The sequence below is a fragment of the Colias eurytheme genome, chromosome 13, assembly GCF_061535395.1.
Source record: "Colias eurytheme isolate Ceu_HAF_F1 chromosome 13, ilColEury1 Martin Lab GWU primary, whole genome shotgun sequence".
Classification (NCBI taxonomy): Eukaryota; Metazoa; Arthropoda; class Insecta; order Lepidoptera; family Pieridae; genus Colias; species Colias eurytheme.
The window spans coordinates 7,295,337-7,308,273 of NC_142992.1; the positions used below are offsets into that span (position 1 = coordinate 7,295,337).

Consider the following 12,937-nt stretch of genomic DNA (forward strand, 5'->3'; position numbering starts at 1 on the left):
TCTTACCTTATGCGAAAAGCGCTATTTCTGCCCTCTTTGTTTAATCTACAAAGTAGACTTGAATTACGTTGCGGTGGATTTATTGAAGCCAGCAGGAAAAACAAGTTACGTATTACCTTTCTATTACGAACAGGTGCAAGTTATTTCTCGAGGTAAAGCTGGGAATTCTTATGCATGTTATTAGTTGAGAAGGCTAATAATTTACCTTTCACCGTGTTTGATTGGTTTTGTTTGTTCGAAACTGGAAAGCTTTGCAAAGTTGAATAATTAACACTTTGGAATGAGTGACACCCCTCGATCTGAGCAAACTAGTTGATTAATTACTGGATAGCAGAGTCGAGCAACAAAGCTCGATTGTCGGCAACAAAATTAAACCGCAACGAATATGCTCGAAACGTATTCAATATATGAGCTGCATTTGATAAACTTCTCTGAAATCGAACTGCAACTTCTAGAAATAATGTAGTTGCTAATTTTGTACTGTAATAAGTAACGTTTTATAAATTTATGTTTAATACTTATAAATGAATGGGTCTTAATTTGATTACAACAAATATAATCATGCATTTAATGGCTTGATAGATATGAAATACAATAATACATGATTCAAATAATTTTAAATTGTCTCACATAATAACCGAATACACCGTTTTTATATTAAGGAAAATCTCATCAGTACATTAAGCGTTGAGCGGATACGCCTATACCTACGACGTAGAGCCGTCTACCCGTATCTGTTAAGCTGCGTAGGCTTGTACTTGGCACCCGCTACGAATGTAGAGTTGCCAGCGGGCTCGATAAGCCATCGCTACTAATAGACAGATGGTAAGACAATGTGTATCTTAGAGCGAATTTATACAAACCCTATGTACTCTGTAATCGTTAAATAGTTTTCTATTTCTACTTTGAAAACGAAAATCATATTCTCTTTATTAGGTATGTACGTTGGGTTATGCACTTCCCAGCTAAATTAATGATAGTAATAAAAATTGAAATTTCGTCAGCGATATTGTTCACAATGAGTTGGATTCGAGCACTAGGTTAAAAATAAACTAGAACAATAGTAAATCTGTATGGGCTATGTGAGGTCATTCAGTTGCAGCTATCAAGAGCATTCCAAATGCAAAGCGGCCAGGTGTGACGAGGAGATAATGGTGTCTTGACAATTGTGCATTTCATTGACCGATAACGACTCAGGATAATGTGGGATAGGTTTGTATCGAATTGTGTGATGCATTCGCTTAAAGCATCGCCATTTCAGTTATCAATTTATCATTTAGGATAAACAATCATTATCATGGTAGTAATTGAATGTGATATACATTATTAGGTATTCTGAGACGATAGTTCGTTTTAAAATTTGATTGACTTTACAAAAATTTCAATATGATGCAATACATTATACAACACGTGATAAATATTATAATAAATTGTTGATAAAATTGACAAGCTAGGACTTACTAATATTTATAAGCAAAATAGTAAAACAAACCAAAAGAGTTAAATATTTTCATGAATGTACATAAGTCTTTCAATTTCCGTTAGCAGGCAATGGAAGTTAAAAACGGAAACGCATCAGATCGACGGAAGCGAAGCGTGCTGTGTGCGTAGCTACGTTTATACAAACACTTTTACGTGAGCACTTTTGTAGGTAATGCTTATAGAAATAAGAAATATAATGTGTTGTTTTAGAGAATATACTAGTATTATTAAATATATATATTTTAAAATACTAAAATGCTGGAGCATGAGTTTCTCTCTTTTAAATTTCCTCCATTCCTGCCTTCTTTTTCTTTTTAAACTATATAATAAAAACATTAAAGAACTGAAATTTTATTTCAAACATGCTGTCGTAGTTTGCTGTAGGTACTTCAAGATTAAATATTTCATAACTTGTTTAAAGTGCCAAACAATAAATCTGACGATAAGACTAAAATAATATGCTACAATGCAAAATGTACAAGGATCCATTATGTGGATTTTCATATAATAGTTCATAAAAAGTACCTACATGACAAATTGCGTCTCATACTATGGCCCCGCCCGTATCGTAAACGCCGAAATAGTTAGCCAATATCGCATAAATTAACTCGAGATCGGCGGCTGTTTTCTGTTCACTCGTGCTTCTATTTTAGATGCACGTGTTTTAAAAGGTATACATATCAATATTTCTGCACGTTATCTTGTAACGGGTCTGGTTAATGATGTTCCCCGCCAGCACTTATTATGCTTTAGTTTACAAAATTGTGCTGCTAAAAAAGTAGAGAGATAGATGATTGATTCTGAAATTATTGTTCTGGTATAACATGAAAATTAAGGTACACTAATTACGCATTAGGTACATAGCCTAATTAAACGTAATTGAATACAGCTCAGGTACATGTTATTAACTTACTATCCTTATATACATTTATACAGTGCGATGTAATGTATATGTTGCTGTGAATGTCCGAAGATCAATGTATCTTGCGGTGCTTTGGTATACGTTAATATTCATCAAGTGAGGTGAATGCTCTGAATTATTTGAGCAGATACACCTGTGAATACTAGCAGATTAACTAATAGATTTTGATAAATTAGTTAGGATTGTTATAAAATTATTCGGTAAGTACATAGTTATAAAGATTGTAAAAATGAAGTTTTATTTTTCACTTAATTGCGTAATTACAGGGAATCTCATAGAACTTGAAATATATATTTTGAAATCGTATCTTATTCGGTTGTGTTTAATCAATAATTGTATTTTTTTAACAGGACATAATCACAGTAACATATTCATAACAATATAAATAGATGTTCTTGTTACGTCTATATTTTCATAATACTTACGTCTTACAAAAGGTAAAAGATCTTCTTATTGCAGTTCCCCAGACACGGTCGCTCACTCAAGGAGGTTGTGATGGGCCGAGCACGAATGCACACATCACACCCAGGTTGAGTGAGTGACCGGAACCGAGATATCTTCACTATTCAATCTTCTCTAATAATCTTCAAAATTTGAATTCTTCTTCTGTCTTCTTGCTACATTTATTTCTTCCACGATGCTTGCTTCTTAGAAGATAGAACCGTTTAAGATAATTCATACAAAAGTTCATTTTTAATATATGCATCACGCTTGTATTAGAAATATACATACAATATGGAATATGGAGCTGTTTTAAAAGAACATATAAGAAATTGTTTAGCTGGGTTAGCTCATAATTCATTTACTAAACGTTGAGTAGAAATATATAACATAAATCTCCGCAGAGTCAGTCTTAATCTCTCCCAAGAACATCATAGTCTCATAAATATTTCAGGTGAACAAAATGAATCATATTTCTCGCAAGCAAGTTGTATATAAAATAAAAAATAAATCAGCATTACGTCAATTTAGTATCGGCGTTGGAATTAGGCTCGGATCGTTGTAGAGCGTTATGGCCGCGGTCGATGGGGTGGTAAAAATAGACCGATTTACAGCATCATTGGTGCGATCGACGTCTTGTTTCGATAGCGTTACAGCGTTTGCACAGTTTTAATTGCAATAGCTCATGCTCCACTGATGTTAGGTGACTTCATTCAGGAATGCAGTAAACAAACATTTCGTAACGTAGTAGATTTTAGACGAAGTTAGTTGCACAACTTTTTAAATATATTTAAGTATAAATCCTATTCATACGCAATTTATATTATGTATTATTGTAACTACAATAATTTTCATTAATTAATTTTTTTATATTTTGAATACAAACCAAACATTTATCTAAATATCAGTAATGGAAAAAAGTAAATAAAATACCAAGAATTTTAAACATCAACAACCTCATTGATATGAAATTATTAAAAAAGAATTGGAAAGATGCCAGCAAAAATAAAAAATGAAGAGCCATTATGAGAATCGAATTAACTTAATTTCGTCTTTATTTTGGTATTGTTGTTAATTGTTATTAATGATTACAGATATAAATAATTTCAACACCCTTTCGTGGAAAATTCGAAACTAAATAATTAATAATTATGTTATGATAATAAGGGCTGTCTTTAACTTTGGCAATAACTATTCTATACCTTTAGGCACTTGTTGTAGAGGCAAGTCGGGGTTTGTTTGGCTTTAAACTTTACTGCAAGTACTACATATTTGTATATGTTTTAAGATATTACAACGGCGTTGTACATTACAAACATTAACTATAAAACAGCAAGCAACCACATTTATATTTATGAGGCTTCATACTGCAATACTAATTGGATCAAATATCTTTAAATTATGTCAAACTGAGTTAAATATTTATTAGGTACTTAATTGTTATATTATTAGTAGGTAGGTATATGGTCGACTGATATCGTATGACCTGTAATTTGATATTGTGTGGCCAGTATCGTGTATCGGACACCAGTGGGTTGCGCACGCGCTGCGGAAGTCGCCTACACGTAGTGCGTGCTTCCGTTGTGAATTGATAAGGCTTCATGATTATAGGGTGAAAACTCGAGCTAATATAATTAAATTATAAATTATAATTCAAGGATTTTTCATGAATAAACTTACTTAACAAAACAGAACACAAACAAATATTGCTTCTACTATCTTTTTCATTAGCAATGTATGTAAATGAAAGTAGAGGGTATATTCGTTGCAAAGTTGTTATAAATCTTCGACTTAGCGAACATTGAGTTTAAGCACGCGCTCGCGTCGCCGCCTTCAATCTAAGTTTGGCCGTCCGTTACACTGCTGCATAATGAAATACTGTCCTGGAATTCACAACACAACTTCGTCGATACTGGCGATAATTATATCCATGATGCCCGTCATCAATATTCTCAAAGAACTAACTTAAATATGCCGCTACCGCATCCAGCTCAAACTTTTGACATGTCGCTTTTTATATGTTTCGCCCTATCTCAAACGCGAAAGCATTTATCTAGTATCCGTCACTTAAAGCCTTTGCTCTCATATAAACGGGCGACCTTATTTTTTGCTAAAAGGTTCCTATCAGTTGCCCCGCGATATAATATTACCCTATACGACGATATATGGCGTTCGAATCACGTCATCGTTCACTCGCTGAGAGGGCGTGGTTACTGAGGAATGCCTTCACGGGTGCTTGTTAGAAACTTTAAGGTTTACACAGATTTCATAGCTACATAGGTATAAAAAATGTGATATGTTAAAGCAATGGATTTCATTTCACAGTCCTCTTCATCTCAAGACGTGTTTAAATATGTAGTTAGAATGATCTTCATCCATTAAAATTTTATTGAAAACATTTAATTTAACATAATTATAGCGCGTAATTAATAAACTACACATATGAAATTAATTTTAAACCTAGCAAGATTAATATTTATCTATTCATATTTCATATAAACACTTAGGTATATGTTAATGTTACACAGCTAGACATTACAGATATAGTGTAAACGCATATGTAATAAACGTCCACGGGACATTTGCAGAGAGACGGGATGCTTGTTATGAATCCAGAGTATGATGGATGGATCTGCAGCAGAGTTTCGCTGTCACGTCTATATATAATGGATTTATGAATTACTTTACAAACTAAATATATAGGTGCATATATTGGATCGTTACCGAAAGCCTTAACGTGAGAACGATAAAGTATCAGCTTTTAAGATAAACTTTAATTAACTTTAAGGATGACAATAAGTCGAAAATCTTCGGGATTCTTACAGTATTCGGAAGGAAAGTTAAAACGCATTTGTAAAATAAATTAAGCGTACCAGTGAAGCAATTTGTCCACAGTTCCTCACCCTTTTCGACCGGGTGACCTAAAAAATATGCTCTATCTCAAGCGGGTGCAAAATTAAGTGAAGTTTGAGGGCAAGCTGTCAGTTTCACGCGAAAGCAAGCATTGTAAAAAAGTCTTGAGAGGCGGCATCTTGAAACCTATTATTCTGAAGCTTCGTGTTACATTGTGGCTAGAGCTGAGGAGCGCAGGTTGCTAAGCTACTGCGGTTTTTGTATTGCAGATCGCTTCCAATATGCCATGTAAGACATATGACTATAGACACTGTATATGTTGGTTCTTTGTTACGGGTAAGCAGCATGGAGAGTATAACTTGCAACAGTAAGTGATTGTGAAATAGCTCTGTACAATATATTTAATCCTGCTCTCATCCAATTGTTCTATGACATAAATGGCGTTGATATTTTTACTATCGTGTCATCGCGATAAATCACACAGACGTGAGAAATGTAATAATAATGTAATGCGCGTATAAAATATCAATTTATCTCGCGCGGAAAGCATTTACATGACACGTAATACAGCTAGTGCTCGATACGTATTTAGTGTCTTGTATGTATAGTGACACCACGACAGCACTTAGCGTTCGCGGCGGAGGCTGGGTCGCATCAATCACAACACAATTTTATATCAAATGTCGCTCTCAATCAATTTGTGCCGGGATCATGTTCCACGCTACAGTTGGAGCGCCTACCTTCTTTCTAAATCTTATATTTTTATTATAGTATATGTGTATTGATAAATCTGTATACGTTACATATCTTTTTCAATAAAGTGTATAAACTACGGAAATTTAATTGATCTATTTGAGCAAGTATGATGGCCACACGGTATATATACGTTTATTTATGAGGTAAATATAATATTTAAAATATGCACATTATACTGATACTAATTTACAAAATCAACGAAATAGTCTTATGCACTAAGCTAAAATACATGTCTCAAGTGTGAAATTGGGTCAATCTAGATTGAACAAGTGACGGTTGTTTGTCCCTTAATCGGTTCCATTGTCGGTGTATTTGCCGCAGCTTCTGTCACTTTATTTGAAGAAAAGATGGATCGCTCAAGAGTTTGTACAATAGCGTAAGAATGTAATTAGTCTGTTATGGAGTCATCCTCATGTGGGATAATATAGCGGTCTATGTTAATAATATTGAAGTATATAAATAGTCATTTAACGATTGATTGGAATCAAACTAAATATATAGATCAAATTATAGAATATCGCATTGTCGGAGTTTTATTATATAATATAGGACTGTCGGAATTTTTAAATTATTTATTACCAAATATTCATTGGATTTTAAATAGGTAAATGAAAACGACCCAGCATCTTTATTTACTTCGTCTAATATTAATAATAATTATAGAAGCTTTTTCATTATATTTACGAAAAAGGAAACAAACGATTTATAACCCATAATATCACAGAATAAATCCAATACGGTCAAATTGCTTGTATATTATAAAAAAAGTTTTCTCTATCCATGATTATTTGAGTGATATTTATTTTTATGGCGATATACGACGTTTATTTTCGTAACCTTTTTCCATGTGAAACAAGGTGCGGTATCGCCGTATCGGGTAAGTAACTTTCCTAAAGTGAAATGGAGTTTTAGGGGAAACCACTAGAGATAATTAGAGAGTTGGGTGTTCGAGACGCGGTCCTTAATTGACGAAGACATTCTTACTTAATATCAATTTGTGGCGAATATAATACAATATGTTCGTTAAACGAAAAAGTTACGTGATTAAATATAACATGTGCTAATAAATAAATAATTTATATTCAATTGTTCACGTCTATTTCCTGCCGACTTTGTTAGTTGTAGTAAATGTTATAAGTAGTTATGCGGGTGTGCCCTATCTTTTTAAAGAATATAGTGGCCGTGATTCATTATTTAGAGTTGGGAATGTTAACGTTTACCGTGTTAGTGGTTTCAAGGGGAATAGCGTCATGGATTAACAATTCACTTCGAAGTGAGTAAGCTCGTTATTTCCATAGGTGTATACTGTATACTATCCGACATAGGTATGTTACACAAAGGCGTTTGTTTATAAAACAATAAAGGAAAGTTATTTGCTCTAGCGGCTAGCCTATACCTAGGAAGTTGAACGTGTTAATATTTAGGTTAACTCCTATTCATTGTGTTTAGTTTTATTGATTACTTGTCTCGCTTGTTTTTTGTTAATATGAGTGTGGTAAAGAAATTTAATTTCATCGCGTGCTAGGGACAGCTTCATTAAGTACTTTGTTAAGTTTTTTCTGATAACGCTGACGAGGACAGAATGGGCGGCTCCGGTCAAGATAAACTATCTTATCTCCCGCTATCTAAGTAACGGGAAGCTGTTCAATCAATATCACTTCATTTTTATGCAATTTATTATAGTTTAAAAGCGATAGATATAAATTGGATTCGAATATAAACAATAAAACGAATTGACGAGAATAGTAATAAGGATCGTGCGTTTTTATTGTGTACTTTTATTGGATGCCTGTTGTGCCGGTATAAATGGTTTAATAGACGTTGATTGCTCCACAATGCGCATGAGTAGAAGCTGTATCTATAAGTAGAATTATTGATATTTTGACGGGAACTTTAATGACGATACAAATATACCGAAATTATAAAAATCGTGACTTTTTATAATTTAAAAAACAAAGTATAAATATAAAACTCACCATCATGTCGCTTTCCTTAATGTTCACTCCACACAAAACCAATAAAACAACTCAAGTATTACTGTTCGTAGTGCTCGACTGCAATTGCATTAGATGGCGAAATAAAAATGAATATAAAAGGCGTAGGGTAATAAAACGTCGCGTTTTATCGGAGCGAGATGTGCAATTAATGGTACGGTTGATAAGTGGGGGGACGAGCGCAGGGCGCGGCGTCCGAGTGTGTTGTGAGCTCGGCTGTGCACTGGAGAGTGTTCAATGTTCAGAGTGTTGCGTGGTCGCGCGTCACAGCGTCGCAGGCGCGTACAGGCCAGCGCGTCGCCGGGCGGGCGGTTATAAGCGACCCGCGCGGGGCGGCGTTGATAAACAGCGATAATATTGCATTACATACGTATTAAAAGCTACACTCACATATCCGTTTAGATAAGCAGTCCAGATGGACATCTGTTTTAGGGCATGGTGTTTCCTGCATCCCATCAAGCAATTATAATTTTTATCTGCATTTTTTGTTCTTATTTCATTTCAGCATGGAGAGAAGTGTGTTGAAACTTCGTACGATTATAATGATTATTATTTTTAGTCTGATACGATTATCAGTATTAAGTGTTAATATAGTTTTACTATTATGTATGGTTAAGCAGTACGCATGTTGATCTCATCAGCTTTACGCATAATATTTATTCATGGAGGTGAAGTAAATTATAGTATGTACTACCTACCATATTTTATTTAAATTAAAAAAATTAACTTATATTAAATTGTACATCAATTAATCATTACAACGAAATCGTATTTATTTTTATAAAACTACTTTTAATAAAAAAAGCATTTTTAACAACACTTACTGCTACTATTTTCACATATTTAGATACCTACCTAATGGAAGTTTAAGTATGTACGCATATACATATTTATAACGTCTTACGCTAATGGTGAAGCGGACATAATATTCTATAATAGCGTATTAAGTATCGGCAAAAAGTAAACGATACAAGGAAATAAGACTGTGTTTAATCCCATTTGCGTGGTAACGTGACGTGTGAGTCAGACATATTGCTAGGGCTTCATTAGCCGCTCCATTGTGGCTTCGCTTCCAAATAACGTTTTAGAGACTATTATTTTATATTAATGACTTCCTAATACTATTTCCTTCTTAAAACATGAGCATAATATCATAATTAATACTAAGCAATATACAGTTTCCTTTTTTGTGATCTTTTATTGAAAACATGCACTATTTACACGTCAAAGGTCTTTCAGGCTAAAGCATTTTAAGTGAAGCATTCATTTTTAATAATAATATATGTATATTTCTCGACGATTGAGCATACATTTTATTATCTACCAACTCATAAATATAAATTTAAAACATCCTTTCATCCTGTTTCGATTACAATAACACAAAGGGTACAAATTCCACATAAACTTTTTAAAAAAAGGAACTTCAGTAATACCGCAAATTGTGACAAATTGTGTCCCGCAAATGTGAAATTTACGTCCGGCGGTTTTAGGGCATAATTGGATGCGGAGAGACGACCTCATTCCCTGTGACGTCACGTATCAGTAGTATTATTAAAGAAGAGTTGTAAAGTGCGCCGTAGAGCGCATGTTCTAAGATAGTGCTATTTTATACACATTTTGGTTATATTGTATGAATTTGCATGATCCGTATAGTACTTCAATCTTTAAAATAAATGTTATTTAATGTGTATACATTTCATGACATCTTTTCTAACCCATTTGAACAAATTATTTTTATTAATTGCATTTCTAAAGCACGGAAAGCATTTTCATTGCAATGATTGACCTTTCATCCGGACTAAAGTTTATGTTGATAAAGGCAGATATTGGACACAAATAGAATTAATTACAGCCCATTCCCTCGGAGTACGTATTTCGCATTGGAAATTAATATTCGCGAGAATGGAGCTAGTGCATGGGAGGAGCAGTGATGCGAAACTTGTTCCTTGTATTACGAGTATAATGTGTACTGAACCAACTAGTGGCTTGGGTTTCAACTGACTTTGCAGATTCGGTTTATGATTACAATTATAGATCAGGCACTGTTTAAGTTCAATATTTTAAATACATTTTCATAGAGTTAGATTTTCCTTCCTATTTAATTGTACCTACGTAGTGGTTCTATTGATACCATTTGTGAGCTTTAGTAAGCTTAAAGTATTATTATTTTTGTATAGGTACTCTCGATACACTGCTCGATCTCTAACAAAACTGTCTTACAATTTCAATTACGTAGCTATTATGTAACAGATAAAAAACGATACTTAGATGTATCCTGACCGCACCTTAGGTATGTACCTATCCATTCCATCCATATATCAATGATACACATTGCATGTCAAACACACATTGTAACTGTACGTATTATCGCGAGCTAGCGTAACCAATCTATAAGGAATATGCTTTATGTATCTTAATAGCTTTTCATCTATACTCTACATACCTGAAACAAAGCACAGATATTAATTAGGCAAATTATCCACTGAACATTTTTCAAATAAAGATTTAAAGTACATATATAGAGTAGTTTGAATCATGAATTTAATCTATACTAGAACCAAGAGGCAAAGTATTGCATAAAAATAATTTTCTTTTTCTTTCTCTTAATGAGGATCAAACACAATATAAAGTACAAACCATCAGAAAGGTGAAAATTTTTCACGACAATTCAGACAAGATTGCAGCTATAAATATCCAACGTTCAGGAGAGGGTTCCCACATTGCATGCTTGTTGGTGAAAGATTGCAGAAAAAGAGACAAGAAAGGTTAATAGGTGGCGTTGATTGGGTAATTAATCAAGCTCCGGTGGCTCGATTGGACGGGAAAAATCTCAATAAAGTCAGGATATCTGAGAGGGAACTAGTTTTTAGAGTTGTGTGGGCATTATTAAATCACGTAGAGTTCAATATATTCACGAAATTATCAAATTCTGCTGAAAACACTGGCAAAGGAGTCACTTTCAAACCTGTCAAATGTGACAGGAAAAAGGGCGGGAAAATGTCACCATAATGGATGTGTCAGCGGCAACGCGACAAAATGCGGCCTATTGGCATGCACGGGTTCGAATCCCCTCCCAGTGGATTAAGTGCCACTACATTTCGATTTGACTGTATAATGAAGGTTCTGCTAAAATATTACAGAATTCGTGATCACCTTAAACAAAACTATGTTGCAAGTCGCGTAGGTTTTTGAAATGAAGTTGCTATAATCAGAATAATGAATGCGATCGCTCAGTACGATAGTCAATAAATGCGGGTCGGTAAACATGTCAAAACATGATAGATGATGAAAGCTTTGATATGATAAAAGATGTACCTACCGACGATTTATGTAAACTTAGGTACATTAAAGTTATCAGATATATGCAGAGAAAGGGGAAAGTCGTATCCATATACTTACTTAAAATAAAGGGCCACAAATTGTCCGATCAATATTAATTTTGAAAAATTAGTGAAATGGTGAGGTCGAATTGATAACTGGCACGGATAATATATAATTGCGTTGACATTTACCATCGATTATATTGGTCGTTATCAGTTACCGCCCTCTGCGCTCCATTTCACTTGTAACCCGATAGGGGGCGACGTCGGGCGGCGCGACTACTCGCCTAGTAATGGCCACCACGACCCCTTTTTATTACTGACCCGCTAGTAAACAGATCATTCGGGTTTGTGGTGTTATAAAAACTAAATTAACTGAGACCGGTAGATGTCCAGATACTCCATGCTATGTCCTGCTATTAACATAAACACGCATGACACGCGTTTTTCTGACTCTTTAAATATATAAAACGACACCATAATAACACCTGCGTACTTACGATCAATAAGACGAATAGATTCGAGTGTAGAAATATTTAATTTGTAGTATACTTTCAAGTGATAAAAGCTGCTCTTCGCAAAATCATAGTTTATAGAATTAATTTTTTCATTCCTAAAGATAGTTTACGTCCTTAGTTTACGTCAGACAAGTATAAAAGAATTGCTTGTAAAATAAAAAAAAATCATTCTAGAAGAACAAACATAATTTCATAAAAAATATTGAATCCAAAAGGGTAAAGTTCAATAATAACGATTGAATTAAATTCAGCTAGCGACGGACACAATTGTGCAATTGAGTATTGTGTTAATAGATTAATCCAATCAAATCTCCATACCACTAGCAGCCGCATACTCTTATCAAAATACAAAATTAATGTGTATTCTCACTGAATATATCTATGTGGTTTGAACAATTGTTGCTTTTTAACATTAATTATGAAATTCTGATTTACAAATGGCTCACGCTATGTATACAGAGTAAACGAAGCTAGTACCTAACTACAAAATTCGGAATATGAAAGCAAATTGTAAATTATCCAGAGTATGCTTTGATGGTGCGTGCTTTTCCCAGTCCGCTTGGGATTAGAGTCCCAGTTTTGCGTTTGCGCTGTTATTCTCGTATATCCTCCTATTGTTTCTCGAAACAAGCCTTTTAAATTCCCTTTTCA

General features: G+C 34.0%; 1 protein-coding gene across 3 annotated transcripts in view; it reads right to left on the reverse strand.

Moving 5' to 3' along the window:
* Positions 1–12,937, reverse strand: part of LOC149903492 (matrix metalloproteinase-2-like) — a 120,498-nt gene that overhangs the window by 19,553 nt on the left and 88,008 nt on the right. The gene's annotated exons all lie outside the window — the stretch shown is intronic.